Below are 6,659 nucleotides of genomic sequence, written 5' to 3'. Positions count from 1 at the left end.
TATGGATTTGTCGACAAAGCTCGCTGACAGACTCAACTATACAGAGTGTACACAACTCAATTGTATATAGAGTTTGTATTACTGACATTGTTAGCAAATTGTTATCAGAAATATGACAAAGCCTGTTAAATATGTTATGCCAGCAGATTAGTGACAGAAACCGATCAGAGTCCGCTCGAATTAGATTCTGCTCTTGATTTACTCTCTTGATTGTCAATCTGCCATCAGAAATTTGTTCAGTTTCTGCCCTCAATCTGCTGGCATAGTATGTCTAGCAGGCTTTGTCATATTTCTGATAGCAATGTCAAGAATACAAACTCTGTATACAATTTGTTGCCTTTCTGCAATCGAAAATTGATAGCAGGCTGTGCTTAAAATGTATATACGCAAACTTTGCTATCAGGGATAACCCTGCACTTAACTAATTTTCTTAATTTATATTATTAGGTAAAATAAGTTATTGTTTTTTATCACAAAATAATAGCTTGTTGCATGGATAAATGCAACTCCAGAGGAGGCAAAAAGGAACAGCAAGAAAAAGCTTGTTTACACCTCGCACAGTAAGTATTCACATTGTAAAGAATAGTATCTTTTTTCGTATATTGTATTTACAAGTATTATATTCGGCAAAAGAATCAATTCCTTCTACATTATATATGATAAATAAAGCATTGCAAATAGAAGATGAATTTTTTATGTCATTAAGAAAAATAGTTCCTAAGTTTTCTGTTGAAAATATAAATACTGCTAAAAAAATTGAAGTCCCAACAAGTTATTGGTTTGCAATTATCATAACTATATGATAACTATATGATGAGGACATGTTTGGCAAATGATTTATCATATATTTTAAGACGTGTTATCATTAATACAAATATGGAAGTAAAGGTAAATCAAAGTAACAAAATAATATAATATTTAACATAATGTTACGTCCGGCGGACTCGCACGACTCTTTTTTTTCGTAGAGATCTGGAATTCGCCGAAACACAAAAATTTTATCTTCCTTTTTTTCGTACACTAAAATTAAACCAAGGGACTCGGTGTCTCCTCGTGAATGTTGCTGAGATAAACTAAATCAATAACAAATAAGAAACGGCACGCAACGTTTGGGGGTAGATGCTGGGTGGCGACGATGCATGGGCGGCTTATCGGCGTAGGAGACGTGCGTTTTTCGAGATCATAAAATTTTAGAAGACACCTTCTCCTACTACAGATTCCTGTCAACATCCTTTCCTCCCCCAAAATCTTGACCAATCCAAGAGCAGAGGAAAATCCTACTACCAGCTAACGAAACCTATTCCACCAATCCAAATTTGAGTAATCCGGGGCGATTAGTATAAAAATCGCGGTTTCGCAGCCCTCGAGGTAGATTCTCCAAGTCTGGAGAGGCAGATTTGTTGCTAAGTTCTCAGGCTACACCTATCGCGCGATTTTCCGATAAGTTAGAGAAGTGGTCGCGATACTCAAAAAGTTCCCGATAGAGTCAGTGAGTTCAATTGAATCATCGGGATTCAAGTGCGTTCAATTAAAAAATCTACGGGGTTTCCTGATCGAGGAAATCCGTCGAAGCTAAGCCATAAAACATTACATCCGACGCCACCTTCTCCGCAGTTGGGCCATCCCGCATATCGCCATCTCAGCAGTAAGTTCAATTCCATCACTTTACATTGCGTGGTTCCTCCCCTTCTTTCCCCCTCTTTTTTGTTCGTTGGGGAACTTACTTTAAAGATCAAATTTTTAGTGCGTTCACGCCGTGCGTTCGCTCCTCGTCGCCGCCGTCTGACGAGAACCAGCCAATCGCGCCGACTCGCAGCCCGTGCCCGGGTTACCAACCCGATAACTCCGCAAAATCAACCGATCGAGTCCCGGAACCGATTTCCTCCGTACAGTTCTCCCTAGCAACACTCTCTCCACCCCTCGAAATTTCATACTCCCCCATTTCCAATCCATCTCCGATTCCTTCCGCAGATTTCCCCCCGCATCCACCATCACCCCCTCCGATTGACACCACCCCCTCAACCTCACATGTCCCACCCAATGGGTACTCTCCCGCTGCCCCCCTTCCTCTCCTTTTCCACGACACTCAGCAACTCCTAGACTACTTGATCTATTTTACCCCCTCCAACCAAGACCAGATAGTCGTGAGGATCGCAGGATCCGATAGCCTGTTCTCGGTTCCCGTAGCATCTCTTATCCCCCTCGAGCCTTTCTCCTTCCAACCCCATAATCCTACCCAGTATTAATTACACCCCCTCCCCTCCTCTCAAAGTCCACTCACCAAAACCTCTTTCTCTTTTTATCCTCCCGCTATTCTCTCTGTAACTCTTTCATCCTGCCATGATACCATTCTCTCTCTCTCTCTCTCTCTCACGCGCGCGCGCGCGCGCACGCACGCATGCACGCACACGCACACACACACATTCGTAAAAGCATATGTATAACAAAGAGTTGAGAATCAAAAATTGTATTACCTTTTAATTTACCTGATAAAATTGCATTTATTTTTTTGTTTTCCTCAAAATGTATCACTCGAGTTTGTTTTTTATTATATTATACAATCTTTAAATTAACTCTCCGGTAGTTTTTTTTTCAAATATAACCTCTCCTCGTATTCTTAAGTTTGCCCGCGATTGCACTTCGCCCTCTTCCCGATCATTTGGATTAAGAAAATCAGGGCATACGGCCGTACTGGCGCAGCCGGTGTTAAAGTGCGCCCTTTCGGCGCACTGAACCAGTTTGGGCCCTTTAAAAGTACGTCCGACTCGTGTGTCCGTTTAGCGGAGCACGAGCAGAGGTTTCCACTTCGTCCTCCGTTCGACCCCCGGCTCTTTAGGAGCCTCAGGACGAAGCAAAGCGCCTCCTGATTTGCGTCGGTCCTTCCCCACGGCTCCCTTGCGGTCCGGAGTCTGGACACGACCAAATCGGTCTAACAATTCGGTTCCTTGTTACGTTCACCCCCTCAGCTCCGCATGCGCGCGGAGCTTGGACGTAACAATAACATATATTAAATAACACTTGATATAATATTTACATCTATAAAATTTATTAAAATGTTATTAATGTATTAAATTATAGATATTTATTAGAAAAAATGAAATTTCTTTTAATATTACAATAATTTATAGTATACAAGAAATTAAACAAATTTTTAAAAAATTACAAAGTAATTGATTACAAAGTAAAAGATTACAAAGTGTTTCCATGTGAAAAAATTATTAATGAAAACAGGTTTGTACATTAAATTCTATTTTTATATTTTACAGTATAGTAATAATATTAAAATTTAGATAAAGTTTTGTTATATTTATAAAAGTATTTATATTTATTTTGTAGGATGTTTTTTTCTTTAATTATATTGTATTGAATAAAATGTACTTCAAATAAAATGCTAATTTTTTATAGAGTTACAAATTGTTAAGGTTTCGTAATTAAAAGGCAATATAGAATAGGAAAAATGAGATGTTTGGCATGTACAAAAACTTGGAAAAGATTAATAAGCAAATTGCATAATTTAACTTAATTCAAAAATTAAAAATAAAAACTAAAAGGGTCAAATTTATATTGTAAACGTCAGGAAATAAGGCTTTGTGATAAAGTACGTTTTACATCTTTTAACATACAAATTAAAGTTTTTACATATTCAAATTCATCTTTTAATTTAAAATAATTTTGCAGGTTAAAAAGTTATACAATGAAATAACATACTTGAAAAATGAATTCTCAATGTGATGAAAAAGTAATAGAGGAAGCTATTTCAAAATTATCTCAAAATCAACAATTAGCTGTTAAAGCTTGTTTTGCAACAGCAAAATTAAAAAGTATGGAGGGCATGAGATATTCAAATGAATGAGTATATGAATGTTGCTTCGGATTAAACATACAAAAACGTACAATCATTGAGATTTCACAATATTCTAACACTACCTTCAATTGAAACACTAAATCGTTATATCAAGGTTGTCAAAAGTTGTTACGGTTTTCAAATGAGCACATTTGAAATATTGAGAACAAAAACGACAAACATGAAACTTAATGATGTGCGAGATATATACATATACATTTTATTTACAAAATTATAATTAATTCTAACATCATAAAAAATATTTTTTATTATGAAACATTTCTTTCTGGCTTGGACAATTACACAAGAAACTTAACTTTTACGTATTTTAATAAATGTTCTATATTTCAATAGCTAAAATTTATTTTTATAGATGTTTTATTGGTAGATGAAATGAAATTATCGAAAACTTTATATTTTAACCGCAAGAGTCTAAAAGTTAAAGGCTTTGTTGATTGGGTCAATACACTTTGGAAGAACAAAAAAAAAGAAGACCATATATTAGTTCTTATGTTTCAGCCCTTTAAACGAACATATATTCAATGTTTGGCTTACTTTTTGAGTGTTGGTAACACAAGTGCATCAATCATACACAAAATTATTATGGAGTGTATTATTCTAATAGAACAATCTGGACTTAAAGTAGACGCCGTAATATCAGATGGAATATCATGGAATAGATCTATGTGGAAAATATTTGGTGTAACGGAAGAATGTGTTAGTATACAGTATATTGTAGACACAGAAAGACACTTGTGGTTTATTTCTGATTTTCCACATTTAATAAAATATCTACGAAATTATTTTTCTCAATTTGATCGATATGCGGGAATTTGGATGAGTTAAAAAATTTATATCAAAATAAACTTAAGTTAAAACATCTAAATATTGACAATACACAACTTCTTTCCAATTATTTAATTTAATAATAAAAATAGATGTTATGATTTTAATTAATAATTTTATATTATCTATATTTATTTATATTAACATAATATATTATACTTTTAATATTTAGTTGAAATTAAACATTTGATATTTTGTTTTTTACTATATATACAAACTCCGGATGGTGTAGTTCCATTAAAACATTGATATGAGTTACTTATCATTGAAAATCCTCAGGAATTTAATCTGAAATCTAGTTATCATTTGGATGAATATCATATTAAACCTAAATATTACTAGAAAATGAATGTTAGAATGGCATTTCAAGTATGTAGATAAAGATCTATGTATATGTACTCCGATCTTTCTTTTATCCACAAAAGTGGCTTAAATGTGGCTTCTCAGCTAATTAGATGACAAGCCTCTTTTATCGATAAAAACAAATTTAGAATACGTATGTGGGCTGAAGTATCTTTCTCATTATGAGCAATGATTGTGTTGATAAAGACATTATTATAGTTTTATATTTTATTTACAATGAAGTAATGTATGTATACACTGACATCATATACACTTAAATATTATTTTTCAATTTTTCGGTGTGACACCTACCATGCAAATATTCAGACAGCTGTTCATTATGATTTGAACGATGCTGATGGATCAATCAAAATGTGCAAAAGAATAAATGCATTGATCACTGCCATGAATAGTCGCACTCCTAAGAATTCATTACCGGGTAACGAAATGTATAAGGTAATCATAAGTGTAAACATTGCGAGTAATTTTATAATATAGTAATTGTGATTAGTGTTTAATTATGTAAAATTTAAATAAATTTAAATATGATGTTTCTTATATACGTTTTTTAAAGGACTTTATCAATATTTGTTTACAGAATATCGAATATTTCTTAACATTTTTAATTGAATGGGAAAAAATTAGATTAAATCAAGATAGTTTGGAGGTAAATCTTTTTCACAATGTAAATAAAATTTATAATATTTAATTATGACATTTGCAGAAATTTTTTGGAAAGATGCGAAATTATTGTGGTTCCAATGTGATCATCTCAATTATTTATACAAGTACAGATTGATATCAATGTATTCTCTAACAAAACCACCAAAAGGTTCTAACATGTCAAGTACAGAATTAATGAATGTTCTTCTAAATATTAAAGATATAACAGATATTAAAGAACGGGAAGAGCAATTGATAGGTCAGATAGATATTATCCTGGACAGAGGAAGGAATATCGATATTTTAGCATATTTCCTATCAATTCTTAATGATTATGATTCGCATATATGTACTACTCTGATTACATTCTGATGTACATTGCTGGATATGTGGCAAGAAAAGGAAATAGGTTTTGTAAGGTTATAAATAATAATAAAATTATTATTTATGAAGAATGTTTAAAAACATTGATTTTACAACTAAATGATGAGATACCAAAAAGACATAAATTAATTCAAATAAAATCAAAAAAATATTTAATAAATCCTTCTGTGACCTTATTTCAATTGCTTTCAATTTTAGAAAAAGGAATAATAGAAGCAACACAATGTGAAGAAATTAATGTTAATTCATTATTTGAAATAATGGAATTGATTGACGAAGAAAAAGATTCTGTAACTCTTCTTGGCTGTGAGAAACATAATTACGAATTTACTAAGAACGTTATCCGTTTCTATTTAATAACACGAATGTTTTTCTTATATATAGTCAAACAAGCGAACAGAAATGATAATATTGAGAGAGAAAAAGTAAAAGAAAAAAGAAATAGTTCAAAATTAGTTAAATTAGGTGTTTCAAATGTTTCGAATAAATATTCTCAAATTGAAACAAATGTGGTTGAAACCGTAATACAAAAAAAAATAATAGAAAACAAAGAAAAGTAGAAAAACTTATGTAAAAAGCA

The sequence above is a fragment of the Trachymyrmex septentrionalis genome, unplaced genomic scaffold (assembly GCF_001594115.1).
Source record: "Trachymyrmex septentrionalis isolate Tsep2-gDNA-1 unplaced genomic scaffold, Tsep1.0 scaffold86, whole genome shotgun sequence".
Taxonomy (NCBI): domain Eukaryota; kingdom Metazoa; phylum Arthropoda; class Insecta; order Hymenoptera; family Formicidae; genus Trachymyrmex; species Trachymyrmex septentrionalis.
The sequence above is the reverse complement of the archived record's forward strand: the minus strand, read 5'-3'. Positions refer to the sequence as shown.